The following is a 23,755-nucleotide window of genomic DNA, read 5'->3' on the forward strand; positions in this document are numbered from 1 at the left end:
CTTCAATATCACTCCAAATGTTTGCAATAGAAGATGCACTGAAATACTTAATCTCATTTGACAGCTTTTTTACTATCTGTTTTCTGAACTTATCAGCTAGCAATTGACCACGATTCGCATTTTTTAACATGATGTTCATGATACAGCCCGTTTTAAAAAATGACATTCTTTTGCACTTGTAGCCAATGAAGTTTCATAAGCTTCATGAGACTGAGGCAAATGTTTACAGTCCACAAAGGACACTAATTCCTATGTTCTGATTGTATTGCAATCACTTCATTACTTTATCCAGAAGGAACATAGAAATAGAGTTTCAGAAAACCAAATGGGAGTAACAAATGCTTTGATCACCATGCAGTTTTGTGCATGGTTCAAAAATCAAAGCTTCTCATACAGAAACTTTGCCTTGGAGATACTCTCATCATACACATACACTTATAAATGGACCCACCCCTCCACAGACCAATATAGGCATAAAAATACACACACCTACACACACTTAATTTTGACCCACTCATAGATTTCAGGCAAAACACACCCACCAAACCTGACCTTGATCACATTACCAAAGTGCTACACCTCTTCGGGGGATATTCTCAAGAACGTGTGATAATTACCGTAAAATTAGCTTAACGCAAACTCTTCACATCGCAGTCGATCACTGGAAAATAACACTGTGTTAACGTTGTATTCTCAACCTGGTGGTACCATGTGATAGCCTCACGATAACGCGTCAAATGACAGTGTAAAAGTTAATGCAACGCCGAAAAACGCAAAACACGAACTCAAAAATAGTAGCAATAAGGCACCACAAAAGCAGAACAAAAAAAAGGGAGAAAAATAAGAAACTGCGTAGCACCATGGATGCACCCGGACCAAGTGCAAAGGCCAACTCGAACCCCACAAGCCCCACAGACCACCGGCAAGGAAGCCTGGGGTCAGGGAAGGCCAAGGAGAAGAGGAAGAGGAAGACGGGGTTCAGTCCCCAGGAAAGAAGGATATTCATCACGGAGGAGCTAGAACACTAACAACAACAACTGTTTGTCACCTCCACTGAGTCATTGGCAACACAAACGGAAACATGCCAGTCCATCGTGGGCAACGTGAATGCAGTCAGAGTGTCGAGGATGTCAATGGAGGAAGTCAAGAGGCACTGGCATGATGTGAAGTGCCAAACCAAGCAGAATCCCGCTGCCAACAGGAAGACAGCCACGACGAATGAAGGTGGGAGTCCTGCGCCATTGGAGGAGCTGGAGGTAATGGTGGCCACAGCCATCAGTGTTGAGACGGTACAAGGAGTTGGGAGTCCGGACACTGCATGACCTTACTCAACATCAACAGGGTGAGTAATGACCATGGACTGGGGGGATGTGGGAGATGGGCACAATGCACACCCACAATGACCCTGGATCATGACCCTGATCCCTGTGGCACACTGCAGCACACATACAAACACCAGGTAGGCCCCCATCCACCTTTGCCCAAAGGGGCCCCACTCCACACATCACCAATCTCACAACCAACACATGCACATGTGCGAAATCCAGCAAAGATGCGTATTTGTGAGACACACAGATGTTGCAAGTGACCCTACATGACGATCAGCATGACTTATGTACAATCATCATGACATTGTGCACGCCACGACATTGAGGTGACTAAGTATGGACCACATCCGTAAAGGACCAGGTCACACTTTGACACATCTACGTGCACAAACAACCCCTGACATCAACAATACATCTGCAGACAAACAATGCACAAGAGAACAAAAACAGTCCAAGAGCACAAATGACCCAAGTCGCCAACATCTAAGGACCTTAAAAGTGCAATAGTCAGAGGCACAACGCCTCAAAGGGATAAGGGGCAGCAAAATCACTGCTGCAGGGGCGAATTCCCCACAATGAAGCAAACACACATAGCAAAAACAGCACATCCACATTGACGACAATGTGGTACAAAGTGAAACACACTGCAGAACAGAGGACACAACTGGGTCCTCTTGTGCGTTGAAACTGGCCAATCACACCTGACATAGCAGGAAACTGTGAGATGTAGATGTACGTGTACAACCTCACATCTGTGATGTAGTCCAAATGTCCACTGTCCCACAACAAATAGTCCACTCCTCCCAAACAGTCGCAATGTACATTGTCATGCAGTCTGTATGTAAACCTGAACAATGCGTCAACATACGTGTCAACACAATGTCAAAATGCATCTTCCCTTCATATTGCAGAGGGACAAACAGCCCCTCCAGCAGAGCAGACCAGACTACTCATCTGTGATGCTGAAGAGGACCTCCACACTTTCAGGAGCAGGGCAGCCCAGCTGCAATGAGGAGACTCCCCCTGCACAGACCACACAGCTGGAAGCACACATCACCACGGCTGGCTCCCAGCACCCCACCAAAGCACACATCACATTCCAAGGCCAGGTGTCAGACTGCCAGAAGGAGGTGGCCGAACAGGTGTGGTGGGGTTCGACCTCACTGAACTCGAACTAGATCACATACGTGGGTGTCTAAGTCCCACCAGGGACCACTTGCACTCCCCAGCGGAGACCCACACTGCGACAGAGATACATGGATTTGCACATTTCTAGTACTGAATCATGCCCAGAGCCCTAGGATAATCATTCACACCACCACACTGGACTTGCATACGCCAACCCAGTCCACTCCTCTTACATACTAAGTGGGGGACAACAAAGCTACAAGTCCAAGGTCTTACCCGCTGCCTGCAGTGACATGTTTGCGTCCGCTTTGCACAGCACAAGGTAATGTTGTAGTGCCCGGGGCCCTCATGCATACATTATGACCACACAGACACACTCAGATAGTTTGTGCAACTGGCTACGGGCACATGCGCAACGCACCGTTATTGCCAGGGTCACATGTACAGTGATGCCTGTGCTGGAAGTGTGTGGGGTGAGTGTAAGCATTCCCTTATCGAGTGGTTGGTGCTGGCAACAACTTGAACAGTGATCACAATTGAAGCAGAAGCAGAAAACACCAGCATTACAGAAACAACTGCGAAGCATCAGGGTGGTAGCCGGAGCAAGTACAGAGGTCACCCAATATGCAATCAGAAGGGTTTGTGAGTTGCAGTGCACAGAGGTTGGGGCACCAGTGCTGAGCGTGCCCATGTGAACAAATTGTCCAGCATTGTGTCCTCATGGAATATTCCTGCTGCAGCTGCAGTGGGGTGTTTTCCACCTGCATCATCTCCCTTATAATCGTCCCAGGTCTTCCACACTGCCTGAGGTAACATTGCTGCATAAGCTGTTCACAGCACAGAACTCAATCAGAAATGGTACATGAGTTGTGGTGCACTAAATTAGTGGCACCTGAAGAGCTGAGCAGGGTATGAAGCTGATGGTGGCACCCACAACAGGTGTGACCAACTCTAATAGTCTGTCAGTAAGACTCTTCCGACTCTGGCACTTGTTGTTTGGAGGTGGTCCTGGAGGTGGTGGCATGTTCATCCTGTGATGATGCGCCGTCCGGGCAGGTCAGGACTCGATTTGATGAGTGAGCCCAGGTGGACCGCAGTTAGGGCCCGAGGCAGCGGTCAATGCAGGGCCACAGACACATGGCGTTGATGACCCCAGGCCATTGGCTCAGAGACCATCCAATATTCAATCAGATAGGGTCCATGACTTGAGTTGCACAAATTTAGTGGCCCTGGATGCACTGAGGCCGGCACACCACCACGGGACAGTGACTTGCGGTGCACTGAGGTAGGGCCACGCGAGCTGAGCGGGTCCTCGTCGATGTCAAAGGTGAATGTAGCAGAGGGTTATGAGGGTACAGTGGAAGGTGTCCTCCAGGGCATGATGCAGAGGGCAGAAGCCGTCATGAAGCAGCAAATGGAGGAGTGAAATGCTACAGCCTCGTTTTTACCACCAAGTCAGTATCACCTACATGATGATGAAGACAACCCCCAGTCCATAGGCTCAGACACCACCAAAGCTCAACCAGAGAGTGTTCATGATTGTCGGGGCACAGACTTAGTGGCACCGGAGCTGAAAGGGGATGGAGTCTGCGAAGAGGCCTGTACAATGAGATCAACTCTGCCATAAATAAATCAAGGCCCAGTTCCAAATGTGTGACCTACTCAACCGCAGTGTACGCCGGGGGCAGCGTCAGAATGGGCCCACAGCCAGGTGTTGTTGGCTCGCGATGCAGTTAGTGACACCAGAGCAGTTGTTGGTAGTGTTCAATGATCCTTTAACGATGATCCTTTTATCCTCCGGACTGAAACGCGTCTTCCTCTTACACCTCTCCTAGCGTGTAATGATATGTACTCTGCCATTGTGAAATCATGACTCAGTTCCAAATGTGTGACCTACTCGACTGCAGTGTGGGCTGAAGGCAGTAGTCAGCGAGGGAGCACAGACACGTGTGGTTAGTATGCTATACACAGACTTTATGGCATCACATTGAAGGGGGTACAGTGATATCAAACGTCCCATAAACATATGAACTCGGCCATCAGGATATCAAGACAAAATGTGTGCCCTACTTGACCATAGTGTAGGCCAGAGGCAGAGGTGGAGTTCGTCAACGAGAAAGGAGCACTGCGGGCCTGTGTAGTGCATGCCGTGATGGTTGGATGAGGCTGCCAAGGTCTCGGTTCTTGGGCTTGGAGCTTGCAGCGGCATGTGGTGGGTCCTCTATGACACACGCGGGTGTCGGCAGGTGAGCAGTGAGATCTGGGTGCGCAGGGGCGGCCAAGATGGGTTCGGAGACAAGCGACCCGGGGTTGCAGCAGGCACACAGAATCACCTGCAACACCGCTCACTGTGACGGCAACAAGCTCCTGGTGGGGTGAGAGGTGCCGCCCTGGCAGACATGTTGGCCATTCTGGAAGAGTGACATACTTTTTATTCACACCCCTATGCTGGCCTGGCGTATGCCAGGCCATCCCACTCTGCTCACTCTTACAGGGGGGACACAAAACAGCAGCAGTGTATGTCAACATGGATATGTGGTCTGCATACTGCAGTCAGACCAGCCCATCCTACGCCACTCTTGACATGGTGTACATTCTCATTCATGGGGCACTTTCCTCCTTCGGACATGCCTGGTTCCCACCTCTCCCCACATTCTGCTATTGTGTGGCTGAGGTGCCATGCCGTTGATGGCTCATGTACACGGCTTGCCCAGGTTATCACCGTATGTTGTGCTGTTGTTTTTGGTGGGTGGGCATGAGTTTGTAACCTGTGCATTCCCATAGTTGTGAGTTGCATGATTGTGGAGTTGGGGTGTGTGGTGTGTTCATTTTGGTACTTACCAAGGAGCAGAGCATTTCCGTAGGTGCCATCCTGAAAGCGCCGGTTGATGTTGGACTGTTGGAAGTTATAGGAATCATGCACACAGCCTGGATAGTTGGCGACCACATTGGTGAGGAGACCCCGGTGGTTCACTATAGCCTTCAAATTGATGGAATGCATGTGATTTCTGTTGCCGTAATTGTGCGCAGTATCGGCAGGGGGCACAAGTAGGACATGTGTGTAGTCAATTGCCCCCAAGGCTTGCACGCCATGGCTGGAAGCCAGCCATGGCGTACAGGCCTTGCTTGTTCTCCAGCTGTTGTTGCGCAGTGTGGGGGAAGTGAAGGTACTGGGGTACCAAGCTGATGATGGCATCCAAGACAGTTGTGATGAACTTTGATAGGGCTGGCTGTGAGACTCCTCCGACTCTGGCAGTTGTTGGTTGGAAGGTAACTGAGGCCAACAGATGCAGCACAGCCAGCAGCTTTGTCTGCGGAGGGTTGTTGATTGTCTGCTGTGTGGGTACCATCAGCCTGTGGGCAATGATGTTCAGGATGCGGAGGATGGTTGTCCTTTTGAGCCTTTAGTGGGCAATGACATCCTCTTGTTTTGGGTCTGTGAGGCTGGTGGGATCTCATCACTGATCTGGCTGGTCGTTGAGAATGTTGCGGATTGGTGCTTTTTGCACGGAAAGGCCTACTCTGCATCTCATTAGCGATAGTTGCCGGGGTCATCTGTGGCAATGTTTTAGGCAGGTGCTAGTGCAGGTAAACTGGTGATATCGGCTGTTAACACCAACTTATGAATGGGGTGATAAATTTATCGCCAATTTGGCTGCGATAAAATGCTGAGAACTCAGTGATAAGTCCTTGAGAATATGCCCCTTCATTTTCCAACACCACTATATTATTTCTCACTTCTGATGTCCATTTCTTATTCATTTAGTGAACTTTGAACACAGTCTGGTTCTTCAATAAGCATACAACCTGCACTTTATTACTTATGGAAAGCAATTTTGCTATGGTCATAACTGTGCTTACATGTGCCATTTGTATCCCAGTCTACACTGGTCTGAGCAATTTCCAAGTTGACTAGTACCTGTTTTCCTCCCCAGAAGAGAAAATAAATTGTGGTAACGCGGTAGCACTATTGTGAGTGGCCTAGTGGGCACAAAAGAGTTCACATACAGTTTGTCAATGAAAAGCAATAGGTAATAACAAGTTTTCCCATTAAAATTCATATAATTTCAACAAGACCACTGCCCTTTGGCATGGACAGTGCAAACCCTTCCATAAACAGTTGTTAAACTTCAGAAATCTTCTAAAAATATATAATTTACTAAATTGATCATTAAACTAGTGTTTACCTCGCCAGCGCTCTTAACTACCACTTATTTATTATACCAGTGAAATTTGACCAACTTGAACCTATGTTATCCTTACAATAACTTGACTGACTCCAGAATAACCTAAAACAGCGTCCTCCATAGGTAGAAAGAATTTTGATCTTAAGTCTGAACAGTATCATTTAGTGACAGGATGCATCAGACCAAAGTACTCATCCACGTTTAATCTTTCATAAATGGTATTCTTCCGAAGTGGGAATATGCACTCAATTTCCTAAAATATCCAGTTTACCACATACATGTGAGTAGCAGGACTGCATGAACTAGACCAGAGTGAAATTTCAATCAAGCTGGCATAATTCACATAATTCAGGGAATTTTGTGCTATGCTTGTTGTACCAAATTCACTAAATTGTGCCATTACATAACAACATGTAATTTTGTGTCATTTGGAGGTAAAATTATAGAGCAGGACCTATTCAGGTGGCCAGAACGTAAGCGGTTGGTATTTGTGGTACTTGTTTTTCTGGCGCTATTGGGTGCTATTAAGGACACGTTTTATACTAAAATAAAGACCTATCAGCCTGATTCATGTACAATCCGTTTTGCGTGTCCCTAATAGCGAATCATAGCGACTCGCTATTGAGGACACGCAAAACGGCATTCATGTAGGAATTGCTAATAAAATAGCGATTCCTACATGTTCTTTATTTGCGAGTAGCAATTTGCTACTCGCAAATACTCCCCATTCATTCCTATGGGCCAAGAGGCCCATAGGAATGAATGGGGAGTATCCCTTATTTGCGAGTAGCAATTTGCTACTCGCAAATGAGATAGCGACTGAAAGGGTGCCAGGGGTGTCCAAAGGACGCCCTGTAGCACCCCTAAAATGCACATTTGGACAGGTGTTGCGCACACACATGTCCAAAGGACATGTGTGTGTGCAACATGCAACTTAGAAAAATGCTTTTAAAAGCATTTTTCTGAGTTTCTGCTATTTACCGACAGGTCTGACCTCTCGGTAAATAGCGGCCCCAAAAGTGCTAAATCGCAATTTCAGGATGTGTCATGAATAGCATTTGAGGAATCTCTAATAGAGATTCCTTAAATGCTATTCCTCGCATATTTGCGACTTCTTAAATAGCGATTTTTGCATTTGGTATCATGAATACCAAATGCAAAAATCGCACTCGCAAAGGGCCAGATTCTCAGAATCTGGCCCCTTTGCGAGCGCTATTGCCTACATGAATCAGGCTGTAAATGCCATATTTGCATTTTGTGTAATTTTCCAGAAATGTCCCTTATTTACAGGAAAGCAATTAACCAACTTTTGCTTACCTGTAGCTTGAACTGAGTTAACCATTTTTCAAACGATTACATCTAGCGGTAACAGTTGAAAGCAATAACAGAATTTGTCCTCACCTCTAGATGAATAAAAGAGGACAATAGAGAGGTAGCGAGAGAAATGGAGCTGTTGAATGAAAGGTTTGTGAGCCTTTCTCAAGCAACTGCACAACCCTTGTCAGGGTGAACCATAAAAGTCACTAAATTAACCCATTCTTAACTCTCTTGTAGCTTGGCACAAAAGCATTCATGCTTAACTTAAAGGCATTGTGTAAAGTATTTATGCAGAACTCAAACAGTAATTAAGTGAAAACCCAACACAAGGAAAATCCCACACCAATCTAGACCCATGGAGTAAAAATTAATAAATTATCTAGGTCCACAACTATAAAAATCCAATCAGTAGAACCAGAGATATGCAATTTCAAACATATGAAGTAAGCATAACTCCTAAAAGCACAAAGTACCATTTGCGGTTATCTGGTTATGCAAGACCGAGTGAAAGTCACAAGTTCACGTTGACCACTATGGAGCATGGGCTGAATACAGGGACCATGTTAGTCCAGCTGAAAATTTTTATTTCTAAAGTCCAGTGTGAACAGTCCAGTTCATGGTGGAGTAGGCTTCGAACTGCAGGGAGAGAATTGTGGATGGTTGCTGCTGTAGCCCGAAAAGCATTTTAGGCATTGCGGACAGTCATCTCGTTAGCGCAAAAATCCTGTCGGGCTTCTTGAACTGTTGCTGCTGGAGATTTCCATTGGCAGTCACTGTGGGTTTTCTATGCTGTGTTTTGAAGTGCAGATCTTGTGTTGATGATCATCGCAGGCAGTTACTGTAGAGTGAAGAGTAGGGTTCACTGGAATTCGCATTGGCGATCGACACAGGAGGCAAGATCTTGGCACGAAGGGACTCATTCGCAGTTGCTAAGAATCCAAAACATCAAGATTTCTACTTTCTTCTAGAAGGAGCTCAACTAATGCTGCACTAATGGTCCAGGACCTGGGAGGCCCCTCTTGGGGATCAGGAACTAACTGAAACAACAGTAAGCAGGGCTCAGGAGGTCCAATTGCAGGTCTAGTCAGGTCCAGTGCAGCAGGTTAGCTGACTAGTTTCCAGGAGACCACTGGAGCGTGTTGTGTCCAAGTAGCTCAAAACAGGAGGCCAACTAACATACCCTTTGAGTCAATCAGGTAGCCTTGGATGAAGGATGCAGGTTCATTCTTCCTTCCCAGACAGCAGGACAGCCCCAGGCAGCAGTGTAGTCCTCTGGCAGCAGGTCTGTCCTTCTTCTGTAGTATCCACAGGTTCAGGGTGTACTGAAGAGTAGGTTTTGAAGGTCCCATTTGTATACCTGATGCCAGTGCTTGGAATTTCCTGCCTTCCTGTCCTGATCACAGGTACAATAGGCTAGTGTGAAGTTCTTTGTGTGTGAGCTGACGCAGTGTCTTTGAAATGCAAGTGTGGCAGGTGACCACCTAACCCTCTCATCAAGTCATGATGGTCTGTCCTGCTAACATCCAGAACCTTTATTGTGATACAGTCTGGGAGGAATGCACTAAGACTAATTGCCAAGTACACCTAATCATGTGACCCAGGATACAGGTTGCATGCACCAAATAGTTAGGAAAAGCAAATGATAACTTTCTAAAAGTGATACAAAAGGGGGTGATGGACGGAGCGTTTGAGCCAATCAAACACTCACCCCCAGTCAACTGATCTGGGTTTAATCCATCACCATTCTTTAGTTCACTCAGCCACCCCAGTTCAGACATAGCCATATGCAAATTAATGTGACCCTGTGCCTCATGGGAACAGTCCAGCCTGAACTGCCAAGCCATGTCTTCCCTGGACCGGAAACAAGCATCCTGGGACCGGTTTCAGATTCATAATCCTCATCAGCCAGGCTATCTTGAATCCAGTAGCCAAGTGAGCAAGGGACTCACGTCTGAGCATACCCTGCCAACTTAGGGCGAACAAAGCGATACAAAAGGGGTTACCGCTTTTGGCCGCCATAAGTGTGGCAGGGTATGCTCAGACGTGAGTCCCTTGCTCACTTTGCCACTGGATTCAAGCAAGCCGGGCTGAAGACAGCTGGAATGCCAGAAACCGGTCCTCGGAAGCTTGTTTCCGGTCCAGGGAAGACATGGCTTGACAGTTCGGGCTGGACTGTTCCCATGAGGCACAGGTCAGACTGATTTGCATATAGCCATGTCTGAAGTGGAGTGGCAGAGTGGGCTAAAGAACGGTGATGGATTAAACCCAGATCTCCTGACTGGGTGTGAGTGTTTGATTGGTTCAGATGCTCCGTCCATCACTACCCCCTTTTGTACAACTTTCTAAAAGTGGCATTTTCAGAACTGAGACTTAAAATCAGACTTTACTATTAAGCAGTGCTTTAAATTACAATTCCTCGGACATCGAACATGACATAACTACCTGCCACAAACAAAAGTTATCTTATTAAATGTAATAAGGTAACAATTGTTATCCTATGGTAGAAGTAGGCTTTGCATTAATGGAAAACATATTAGAGAGTTTTTCACTACCAGGACATGTAAAACTTAAAAGTACATGTCCAACCTCTAACATACAATGGGCTTTTTTATTGGGCATAATCTAGTGGTGAATCGTATGTATTAAAAATGAAGATTTAGGTCTTATAAAAGGTGTATTTTGCCAGGTCAAAATTACAGGTTAAAACTGCACACAGACGGCAGTGGTATGTCTGAGGCATGTTCTAAAGGGCTACTTAAGTGGTTGACACAATACGTGCTGCAGATCCACTAGTAGCATTTAATTTACATGCCCTGTGTACCTTTAGTGCCACTTTACTAGGGGCTTACAAGCAAATTAAAAAACCAATTGGTCATAAGTTGGTTTGACCATGTTGAGAGGAGAGAGCACTTTAGCACTGGTTAGGAGTAGTAAAGTGTGCAATGTCCTAAGGCCAGCAAAACTATGTTCAGAAAAGAGGATAGGTGAAAGCAAAATGTTTAGTGGGGACCCAGCAGAGATAGTCAGGTACAACAAGTAGGAGATACATGCTTAAAAATAATGCACTGCGCAAAAATACATCTTTTGTACCGAATCATATGGAACTGAAAGTCAAGCAGTATCTAAATTACAGAGAAATATTTTTCCACAAGTGTCCTACAAAAGCAGAATTATTTCTCTTACACTAAGTATTGATAAAGCTTGTTGGGCTGTCACAGGACAGCAAGGTTTAATGTGTTTGCTGTTTGTTGGCTCAAGCAGATGGAATAAGGATTTAGGCCCACATGCATCATCCCGGGATTTTGCGAGTTCTAAAGTGCGAAAAATAGCGATTTGCATTTTAGAATTCGCAAAACGGGATGCATGATTATTTTCGGTAAATTTATGCGATTCTGTGAAAATCGCAATTTTTACCGAATCGCATAAATTACCGAAATACAATTTGCGAATTCGCTATTCCCATTGGTTCCAAAAGGCCCATAGGAAGCAAGGGGAAGGCATTAGCAAATAGCGATTTTCACTTTGAAAATCGCAATTTGTTAATGCATTTCATGGGTGCAGGGGGGGTCCAAAGGACCCCCCATGCACCCCTGAATAGTATTTTTCGCATCATGTTTCACACACACATGTCCTAAGGACATGTGTGTCCGTAACATGAATGTTGAAAAAAATGCATTTTCAGCGTTTTAAACACTTTTTGCAAATTTACCGAGTGATTCAACCACTCGGTAAATTTGACCCCCTAATTGCGATTTCGCAATTTTAAAAGTAATCATGCATTGCTTTTAAGAAATCGCAAATTTGCGATTTCTTAAAAGCAATCGCAATTTTAGAAATCGCAAAAATGTTGTGATTTCAAAAATTTCTTGATGCATCCAAAAAAGCATTTTTGGAATCGCAAACGGACGATTTTAAGGAATCGCACCGTTTGCGACTCCAAAAATGCTTGATGCATGTGGGCCAAAACAGTGGCGTAACGAAACTTGAGGGGGCCCCCCTGCAAAGCAACATGAGGGGGCCCCCCACCATCCCAGCGCACCACCTACCACTTTGCCCCACCGACAAAAATAAGCAGTCACCTAAAGCCCTATTTTCAGCACTTATGTGTGCATACTTCGAACAGCAAATATAAATAGAATGCACTTTTATTGTGTTCTAGGGCTGCCTGAATGATGAGATCCATGACTGATAATTAAAGGGAACAAAGACAGAAAATCACATTACAAATGAATACATACTTTTGTATTTATAACCCTATTTAGTGCCAAGACAAGGTCTTTCCAGGCTCTTTAAACACATGGCTGGAATTTTTCTTTTGGCAACCCTACTTTGTATTCCTTTTCATAAAATGCATTCTCACACTACAGCAGTAAATGTAAATTTCAAATGCAAAGAATAGGTAGAGTGGGGGCCAGGGGCTACTGCAACCAGAAAAAAAGCCTCTGTAACCAGTTTAGAAAGGTATGTTGACTGTGCACCTCATATAGAGCGTACAGCTGACTGTTGTGGTGCACTGTAGCACCCAAAAACACTTTTCAATAATGTACATCACACGCCGACATGTAATAGCGCTCACTGGGTAAAGCTTATATAGCACATAGCTCAGAAATACAATATAAATGGATGGCACTCAGCTCCCAAGAGCATTGTAAGTAGTTTAAAACACACACAAGCATCAAACAGAATGCTCTGGACAGACCTTGCATACACCCCACATAGCGCAGATATGCTATACAGCTGGCTGCCATGTGGCCACGAAGAGCACTTTTCAATACCATGGAATACACACAAACTTCCAACACAACACATTAAATTGAACATTTTACTTACATCTAACTAAGCACAGACATGGCATTAGGGCTGCAGGCCATATTTTTCATAGAATGCATTATATAAAGTAAACAAATTACCATAACATGCAATTGCTGCCCCTATAGTTGTGTAGCTCTATCTATAACTTATTCATCAGAATGTGCTACAACAAAAACAATGATGCTGGACTGGTAAAGAGGAGAGCCAACCCATCTTCGCTATTGAGAGGCTCAGAAGCGCATCCCATTTAATTTATGAGGCAGGCCGTCTGGCCGCAGTACTGATATAAGGCAACTGGTGCACCCATGCTGCAGCTGTGCACTACAACTACTGCGCTGATGCCCGAACTCTTTGCCACTCTACTCTATGTCACTGCAATTTTGGGTAGGGGTGCATCAGTGAGTGAGGTGCTCCAGTACTAGGCTAGAAGTGCCAGCTGCAGATCAGAAATGTCCTATTACTTACCGGTAATCTTCATTACTCCGGGTCCCGTAGTCCTTGACACCTTCATGCTCAACAAGTGGAGATGACCATCTCCCGACAGAAAAAAAAAACAAGAGGAATGCTGGGACACTAATACTGCCCCTCCCCCCGGGAGTACATAAGCAGTACTCACCCAGCAGACCTCCTGTACTAACAAGCCCAGACAGGAAGGCCGGCCGCCAGGGAGGGAGGGAGGGGCGCATGAAGGTGTCGAGGACTACGGGACCCGGAGTAATGAAGATTACCGGTAAGTAATAGGACATTACCCCCAGGTCCCTCCGTCCTCGACACCTTCATACTCAACAAGTGGAGAATACCAAAGCAGAAACCCAGCCTTCCGCACTCACAAGCACACCCAGGAAACCACAACAAAAGCAGCCACCCAAGGGAGCACCGAGAAGGAGGAAGGAAGACCGCAGGAAACAACCGGCCCGCAACCCAGAACAGGACAGAAGGGACAAGGGCCGGAGAGAAAGAAAAACCCAGGGCTCCAAATAAAGGCGGCCGCCAACCCGAGCAACCGTCAAGCGGGACCCGGACCAGAACAACAAGACCAGCCCAAAACAACCCACCGGAGAAGACCGCCCAGGCCAAAACCAGCAGGAAGGCACACAGGGCCAGGCAGACCCACCAGGATGACGAGACAACCCGAAAGAAAGCCAAAGAAGAAAAGGCCAACAGAGCGCAGGCACAAGCACCCAGCCCAAAAAGGACGGAGAAGCACTGGCCAGAAACACGGCCAAACGCCCAAAAAGAAAGGACGCGAGCCCAAGAGACCCGAGGAGGAAACCCCGCCGAGGAGGCCCAGGAAGCAACAAGCACCCAGGAGCCGAACAGGACCGAGAACCCGACCCAAAAGACAGGGACGGGGAAGAACCCCAGAACCCAGCCGAAAGCCCACCAAACAAGGAGAGGCCAACAAGACCGGAAACCAGCAACAAAGAAAAAACTCAACCAGGTCGGGAACAGAGAAAGCGGCCACAAGCCCAGAGAACCCCAACCCCAAAGGGAAGGAACACAAGGCAGGAGGGGAGCACAGAGCAACTGGGAAACACCAGCAGCCCCCCAACGAGGCACAGAGGGCAGCACAAAGAAGGCGCCCAAAAGACACAGGACCGACAGGAACCCCACACCCAGGCCAGGCAAGCAGCAAGGGCAGGAGCAGCGGGAAAAAGAAAGCACCGGGAGCACAGCACCCAGACCACAACCACAAGGCCCCAACCCAGCAAAGCCGGAGAGGAGCCAAGCAAACCGCAAAAAAAGAGGCCAACAAACCCCAACAGAACCGGGAAGGCAGGACCAGAGCCAAGCAACCCGACCACGCAGGAGGAACAGCAGGCCCAAGCAAACCCCAGAAGAAGAGCAGAGGACCAAGCAGCAGGAAACCACAGACAACCCGCAGCCAGGAGGGAGGGCACGCAGTGGCACGAGCACCACAGAACAGCACCCCAACCATAGATGGAGGGGCAACCAAACAGACCCACACCGGGAACAAAGCCTGGGAAAGCAAGGGAGGAAGGAGCGAGCCAGGACCACAGAACCAGGAAGAACCCGGAAAAGGCCGGCAACAACCTCCAGAGCAGGCCAAGAAGGGTCAGCACAACCCGAAAACCCAGAAGGCACAGCCCGAAGACCCACACACAGCCAGCAAGAAGCCGGCAGAACCGTAGCCACAGAACCCCACACAGGCCCACAACACCGGGAAACAAGCCCGGGAAGAGAACCAACAGCAAGAGAAGGCCCAGAAGGAACCACCAGGAAGCGGCCCAACACAGAACACCCCGCCAGGGCCCAAAGGGACACCAGCAGGGAAGCAGAGCCCAAAAAGGAGCACCGCAAGCAGGAGCGGGTAGCAGCAGCAGAAACCATACCCAGGCACCCACCAAGGGAACCAGACGAGACCAGAACAACCCAGGGAGCAAACACCCCCAAACAGGAGATGGACCCAGAAGTCAACAGCCCCCAGCAGCCCCAGAAGGCCAGGCAGGTACCAACCCGGCCGACCAAGCCCAACACAGAGCAGACAGCGGAGCACGGGGACAGCACACCAACCCGGTGAACAGGAGGCATGACAGGAACCGGCAGCAGCCCGGAGGCCCCAGCCAGGAACAAACCAGGCAGGCACCCCGGCAGAAACAGGAGGGGCAGACAGCCAAAGGCCAGCCCCGGGGGAGCCAGCGCAGAAGCAGCCAGGCCAAGCACACAGAAAGGCCCCCGGACAACACCAGAAGCCCCAGACCGGAGCAAAGGGAAGCCCACACCAACAGGAAGACCCAGGCAGGCACCCAAACAGGCACCAACAGAACAGGCGCAGGCAGGGCAGAAGCAGAACAGCCGCACCCAAGGCAGCACAAGCCACCCAAGCGCAGGCAGAGGGGACAGAGCACCCCAAAGAGCCCCCGGTATGACACAGGCAAGCATCCACGAGAGGAAGCAGGCACTGCCCAAGGGACGGAAGGAACAGGACCAGGAACCAGGAGCCCCAAAGCTGATCAACCACACAGAAGCCAGGAAGCGAAGAACCAGGACACCCAAGCGGAGCAGAGGCCACAACAGCCAGCCCGCACCGGCAGCAAGGCCACAAAGGGAAAACAGCCCGGCAGGGCAACCGGAACCAAGGGAGCCCACAGGACCCCACCCCCGCAACGGCCCGAGGAACAGGAACACCGACCCACCACCAGGCGGGGCAGGCAGCCCGAAGCAGAGGGGGAACAGGCCGTTGCCAAAGAAGAGAGGAATGCCACGCAGCAGAGAGCAAGGCGCAGGCAAGCACGCAGGAAAACCCCAACAACACAGGGAACCCCAGGAGCAAGCAAAGGGAGAGCCAGCGAAAAAGTAACCAGCCACCACAGAGGCGACCGGAACCCACGCCAACCCCAGGCAAGCCACAAACAGAAAGAGCGAACGCCCACAGAGCCGCCAAGAGCACGGGCAAAGCCAGAAGAAGAGCACCAAAGGGAGTAGACCTTCGGAACGCCCACCATACAAAAACAGCAAGACCCGGGGCGGGCCAGCGGCAAGGCCGCAGACCAGGAACAAGCCACACAGGAGGCAAGCAGCGTGGACTCTAGAGACAGCAGCAGGACACCCCAAAAAGCAATACAGGACGTAGCACAGCGCCCAACAAACCCCGGCACCCCAGGAGGCACCGAGCCAGGGACAAGACACACGCCAGAAGGCACACCCATCAACACCCCAGGACCGGCACCCGCAGGCGAACAGAGGACCCACCAACACCGGACATCAGGACAGCAGCGGCCAGACTCGAACCCACGGGCAGGAGCGCCAGCGACACCAGAGGCACAAGAAGGACCACTGAGCCAAGCGCCTCGCAGCACCCAGAAGAAAAAAGTGTGGGTGAAAACAGCCAGAGCGGGGGCAAAGCAACACAACAAGGTCCCCCACTGAAAATGTGACAAAAACACATACACAAGTATCAAAGCAGCAAGACACCCCAGGGCATCCAAGCGACACAAGCATGCCACAAAAGCAAGTCAAATACAGAAGGCACACCAGGGACGAAATCCCCGAACATCGACCCCCCCACCGCCCGCCGAGCACAGAAAGCTCAGGGAAAGCGGAGGCACCGCGCCCAGGACACCCAAGGCAAAGGAGAGGCACAGGGGCAGCAAAGGCACCAGTCGTGAATGAAAGGGCCAAGAAGTGACCCGCCCAGAAGCACAGGACGCTGCGTGTCACTGCCGAGACCCGAACTCGGCACACAAGACACGATGTGGACCGCACCAGCAGAAGACACAGGTGGGCCAGCAAAAAGGGAGGACCAAAACATATGAAGAATGGCGCCAACACCGTCTTGAAGGCACCGGAACAGAGGGCAGAAAACAGGAACACACCCAACGTGCAGCAGTAAACGAGAGGACCAACACACAGTGAGAATGGCGCTAACACCCCTCAATGCATCGGAGCAGAGGGAAGGGAACGAGAACAAAAGGAACGTCACACGCACAGCGCTAAGAGAACCACAGGGACGGAAGAAACACAGCCCCGGACATCCGGCATAAACCCTCCCAACCAGACATCAGGAAAGAAGCAGAGGACACCAGAATCGGCCCCCGAACTGGACATCAGAGGCTCCTGCATGCATTGAACAGGAAACACTCCAGCGCTGCCAGCACACCGCAAATCAGAACAGCGGCCGAGCGGGAGACATCTCGCAGGCCACCCCACTGACCGAGGCAGGAAGAGAAGTGTTCCGAATCCCAAGCAGAGTGACATAGAAGCCTGCAGCTGCCAGCGCCAGCCCCTGGAACAGAAAGAAAAACAGGCAGAAATCATACACAGGCAGGCAGTAGCAGAAACACAGCCCACCAAGAGCGCCAGGCAGAAGAAAAAAGGGATCCCGAAATCGGGACTCACCAGGAGTGGGGGCCAACCACAGGAACAAGGCCCCCACAGCAACGCCGAGCAGAAGACCATCAGGAGCCCATCCAGCAAAGCACGGCACCCCGGCCAGGCTCGGGAAGCCGAGCCCGCGACCCGGAAGCAACCGGGAACTCCAGCACCAGCCACAAAGGGCCGGGAGGTGCAGGCAGCACACAGCAAAGCCGGAAACTCTGCAATCCAAACACCGGCTTCAGAAAAAGACTGACTCCAAGCAAGCCCGGCAGGCCAGGAGGCAGTCCAGGGAACCCCATGCCCACACAGCCAGGCAGCAGGGCGGGGGGAGAAGAGAAGCACCGCCACTCAAGCCCAGCAGGAGCAGCACCAGCACACCATCAACTCTGTCGACAGACAGAAAAAAAGAACAGGAGGTCTGCTGGGTGAGTACTGCTTATGTACTCCCGGGGGGAGGGGCAGTATTAGTGTCCCAGCATTCCTCTTGTTTTTTTTTTTCTGTCGGGAGATAGTCATCTCCACTTGTTGAGCATGAAGGTGTCGAGGACGGAGGGACCTGTCCTACAGCCCAGACACATGCTGGGAGAGTGGCCAAGTAGACGCTGAACACACGGGTCATCCCCAGAGGGCAAGTGTCACGGCCCAGGCACATGCACAACTTTTGACTTTGGTCCTCAAAGTGCTGATTGTGTGTGAGTTGACAATATATCAGTGGGCTTCAAGTACAGGTCCTCATACCAGTAAAAAAAAATTGTAGTGTTTAAAAGTGCTGGTTTTTTTCCCAAATGTTTTAGTCCACAAATATTCACTTTGGTCCTATGTATGACATTCGAGACTTCCCAAGTGGGCTAGCAGTCTGGAGCATAAAAAACCCACAATTGGAGTAGTTAGAAGCAAAGGAACGGAGAGTGGTGAAGGGAACCCCTGGGTGCAGAGGGTGCGAAGTGTGGAATAACTTGGATGCTGCAAAGCCGTTGTATCCCAGGCTTGTCAAAAGATTTTGTGGGATCCGGGTTAAAAGAAACTAGATATAGGGCCCTCTTTCCTTCATTTTTACCAGGTGGCACAGGAATCAGATTCAAAGTATTGAAAAAAAGGTGGTCGACGGAAATAGAACAGGTATTGCAGGTTATTATACATGATCTAATGCCCTCTATTACCAATTCGATGTACGCTGCCTCATCATTAATATTAAAAGAAATGTCAGGCTTGCTTTATAAATCTATAAATCGATTTAGAATCAGGAGAGTGTTGCCCTGCACAAATGCAGAACTTGGGGCATAATGGGGCAGTGAAATGCGTGGCCCTCAAAAATATGAAAGTGTGGGGTCCCGGTGGGTAGGGAGACCGTGAATGTTGTGATAGCTGCATGATGGGGCAGAAGAGTGTGAAATCATAGAAGCATGGGTGTGCTGTGGAGTCTGGGCTCACTGAAGGGAGCAGTACATTTAAGGAGCCTGGCGGGATAGATGGTACAGTTGAGCACTGCGTGCCGTTGGGGCGAAATCCCTGCAGCCAGTGGTGCACACAATGCAAGATCTCCATGCATAGGATTGCGAAGCATATAGGATTCAATATGACGCTATACTTAAGGATAACTTGTCACCAGTCCTAAGCATTTACTGACTCCATTAGTGGATTCTGGGAATTGCAATCATGAAGATAGTGAGTTTTTAAGGGAAAGCTCACGCTGGAAAAGAGGCATTCTCATGACATTGGGTCACATAACAGAACCTGGAGGATGAGCAGTTGCGTTTGGGATCCCTGGGGTAAAGGAGCGATCAGTGGAGTGGATGCCACTGGAGTCGGGGGAGCAACTGGTGAGTAGATTACAAAGTGAACGTATGATCCCTGCAGGGCTAATCTAGTGGGGTGGAAATAATTTCCATGGGTGTTGGGGAGTAGAGAGTGTGGGTGGAGAGTGTTGGATACCTCTGGTGGGATGACTGAAGAGCAGGTCAGTGTGCAGTGCCCTGAGTGCGGGACGCATGGAGTCTGAGAATCTGTGTGGGTGGGGGCCTTGGAGTGAATGATGCTCTCTGTGAGGGCAATGGATTTTTTGGACTGCCCTGGGGTGCTGTGGGATCCAAAGAGTATACAAGGCAACACCCTCACTCGCCATGAATGATTTGATTGGATCCCTTCTCACACTTAATTAACCCGGGTCCATCCTCGGCTCCTGAGACAAGTGGAACGCACAGAGAGTCCATTGCTCAGCATCATTCATCCATCCAAAATGTATTGCAATGGCACCAGTGCGGTGGAGGAGCAGAGGGACCGTGTTACCTGTCTGACAGGTCGAGAGCTATGCAGAGTTCAGTGGGTGGAGGGATGAATGGGGGCAAAGGAGATGAAATATGCTTGGCATGCACACCGTAAATCACTTAGCTCACAGCACAAAAGATGCACCCTACATCGAACTTCCCTCTCACGACATTAACACTTCCTCCTCTTCCGGTCACACTGTCTTTCAATCTTTCGCTCATGCTTCCATCCCTCCCTGTCTAGAACCCCTCTTTCTGCAACTCCCGCCTCTACTCCTTAACTTGCTGTCTTCTTTCTTCTCGAACATTTACCCTCTCCGCCATCTATTTCCTCATCTTTACCTCCCCTTATCCCTTCTTTCAATTCTTTCACCTCTCTTCCTTCCCCCATTACTCCCGTCCCTCTACTGTCCTTTCTATCACCTCTGTGCTTCACAACCCTTGCCTGTCTTACTATTTGGGGCCCGTCTTTCGCCCTCGCTTCCTTCACAACCGAGTTCCCCTTTCCTAATCATCACTTTACCCCATCTACCCCACCACCCTTCTCATCCATCCCCCCTTCTTTCCGTATCTCTTCCCACCTTCAGTCCCAATGGCGACCACCTTTACATTTTACTCCCTCCTTTTACGGTTGCCTCAAGTGACTTTTTTTTCTTTACTCACCAATTATTTCTCCTTCCTCATACCCTAGCTATCCCGCCGACACCCCTTCCACCATCGAGCTTTACAACCCTCCTTATTGTCTTTGTCCACTTGCTACATTGCTTGCCTTTTATTTTGCATCCTCGTGGACTTTCTCCAAGAGTGTTACCACTATTGCAGTCACAGCTAAGATGGCAATGTGTGTAGCTGCATGGACCGGCTCGGCAAAGATGTAGGGCCAAGAAGAAATGCTGGGGATATGGGGTGATGATGGGGCTGTGGAGAGATGATGGGCTGTGGAGAAATTCTGAGCTGTGGAGAAATGGTATGGTCAGGAAGAGATGCTGGGGATATCCAGTGATTATGGGGCTGTGGAGAGATGAAGGGCTGTGGAGAGAAGGAAGGGCCAGGAGGTGATGCTTGGAAGTGGAGTGCCGGTGGGGCTGTGGGGAGATGCTGGACTATGGAAAGAATGTAGGGTCAAGGGGATGTGGAGTGATGATGTGGCTGTGGAGAGATGATGGGGCTGTGTAGAGATGTTCGACTGTGGAGAGAAAGTAGGATCAGGAAGAGATGCTTTGGATGTCCAGTGATTATGGGGCAGTGGACAATGGCTTAATAAAACTTGTGGGGCGGGGGGCTGCAAAGTGCAAGGGCCCCATGCTCCAGACCCAGTCAGGAGCTCTCAGGCCAGTGGCCCGGCACCCGTGAACAGTGCTGGAGCAGGGGTTATGGTTACACCGCTTGCTGTGCAGAGGACCAGGAAGAGATGCTGGCAATATGAGTGGATGATGGAACTATGGAGAGATTCCAGGTTGTGGACAGAAGTTAGGGTCATGAAGATATGCTGGGGACGTGGGTGATGGGGAGGCTGTTGAGAGATGGTGGGCTGTGGAGAAAATGTAGGACCAGGAAGAGACGTGGGGATGCGAAGAGATGGGATGGTTAGGAAGAGATGATTTGGGTCTGCAAAGAAGTTCACGGTTAGAAACGATACCTTGGATGTGGAGTGATGCTGAAGTTGTGGAGTGATGGTGGGGCTGTGGAGCGGAGGTAGTGCCAGGAAGGGGGGGGAACAGCCATTACAACGCGGTTTTTACCACGCGTTGCTATTACATTGCATGCGATTCAACGCTTGGTAAAAACCACGCATACCATTACATCGCATGCGCTTTTACAACGCATGCAATGTAATGGCTATCCACGTCGTTGTGAGGAAACTGAGGCTGTTTCCTCACAACAACGTGCACCTCTTACGACGCAGGAAGTAGGAACCGGGAGCAGAAACGGCGACGATGGAACCACGAGGAAAGAGGTATGGCTGATTGTGCTTGGGGTGGGGATAGTGGTTTAGGGTAGGGTAGTGTTGTAGTGTTTTAGGGTTTAGGGTAGTGTAAGGGTTGGAGTAGTGTGGATAGTGTAGTAGTGTTTAGGGTAGTGTAAGGGTGGGAGTAGTGTGGGTAGTGTTGTAGTGTATTAGTGATTTAGGGTTTAGGGTAGTGTAAGGGTGGGTGTAGTGTTGTAGTGTTTTAGGGTTTAGGTTGGTGTAGGGGTGGGAGTATGGTCGGTAGTGTTGTAGTGTAGTAGGGTTTAGGGTAGTGTAGGGGTGGGAGTAGTGTGGGTAGTGTTATAGTGTAGTTGTGTTTTAGGGTTAGTGTAGGGGTGTGAGTAGTGTATTGTGTAGGTGTAGGGATGTCACTTACCTTGCAAACCTTCACTATGAGTATAGCTTTACCACGCATGCCTTTGCGTTGTAATGGCATGCGTGGTAAAGGCATACTCGTGGTAAAAGTATGTGATGTAATGGCATGTGATGTCATTGACATTACGTAGTAATACCCGCGTTGTAATGGCACGCGTGGTATTAGTATGCGATGTAATGACATACATCTGCCAGGAAGAGATGTTGAGGAGGTGTAGTGATGCTTGGGATGTGGAGTATCCAGGAAGAGGTCCTGTGGCTGTGGTGTGGGGTGATGCTGAGGCTGTAGAGAGATACCACAGCTGTGGGATAAGGTGGGGCTTGGCAGGGGTCGTGTGGTTTTGGGTGATGCTGGGGCTGTAGAGCGATACCACAGCAGTGGGAGAAGGTGGGGCTAGGCAGGGGCCGTGTAGTTTTGGGGTGATGCTGGGGTTGTGGAGAGAAGGTAGGGTTTGGCAGAGATCCATGGAGAGGAGGTAGGGAGTGGTCCTGCGGCTGTGGAGAGATGCTGCTACTTTATAGGCGAATACACATAAGTAGGCGGCGAAGAGCTGTTAGACTGTGAAGAGCTGCCCGGACGGCAGGGATTAGACAGGACTTTAAACAAAAGCAAAGTCTGTGGAAAGAAGGATGGAGCAGAGACCGTGGAAACATAGGAAAGTGGAGAAATGTGGCAGCTGTTAAAAGGTGTTAGAGTCAGTAAGATCCATCCATGAAATCTGTGCATTTCACATCCCTGTGAACGAATTATTTAAATCCAAGTTAAAAGTTAATGTTTCTGCACTTTTAGAATATCTCAGTAGAAACAAGAAAGGACAAGGTGTTGTCCGAAAATAATCTAATAAATTGTTGCTGAGGGCAGGTACAATAATATGCAGCCATATCGGCTCTAAAATAATGTCACCAGACCTACCCCACACACCCTCCCCGCACCCCCCGACCCCCAAGCGTGAACCAATCTTTGTAATACAAAGCTTCTAGCAGGAAGGGCCCCCCCACACCTGGGTTGACGCTATAGGAGTGCTCCCAGCTCACTGAAGGTTTAAATCATGGTCTGCAGCCCCCAGGCTCCCCTGTATTGGCCCATCCATCCATGCCTCTCCATGCCCCTCCCCACTTCCCCATCCCGCAGTGCACGGACTTCCCATGGCTGAACAACTTGGCCGAAGAGCGGGCCTATGTACAGGTCTCGCCCGGGGCTCTCTGGGCCCAGAAAAGCGGGCACGGATGCCAGCAGGTAAGACGGCCTTTACTCCAAAACTGCACCGGAAGAGTTAAATAATTGTGCACGAGCTGAAAGGGATGACTTGAAGGGGATCGCAAACACAGCACAGAACAGCTTTCGTTAAAGGGTGCCGAGCAGCCGGCCCTTTTGAAAGGCCTAAAGGTTAATATTTTCCTACCTTCACTCTGGGTCAATAGTTTTGGGGCTCCAACGGGGTCCTCGAGGATGACAATATGCATTTTTTTTATTCTTCAATGTTTCCTCTGCACAAAGTTGTTCCGATGTTTTCTACACACCGAGAATAGATGCAC

Source organism: Lissotriton vulgaris, chromosome 6, assembly GCF_964263255.1.
Source record: "Lissotriton vulgaris chromosome 6, aLisVul1.2, whole genome shotgun sequence".
NCBI classification, from domain to species: domain Eukaryota; kingdom Metazoa; phylum Chordata; class Amphibia; order Caudata; family Salamandridae; genus Lissotriton; species Lissotriton vulgaris.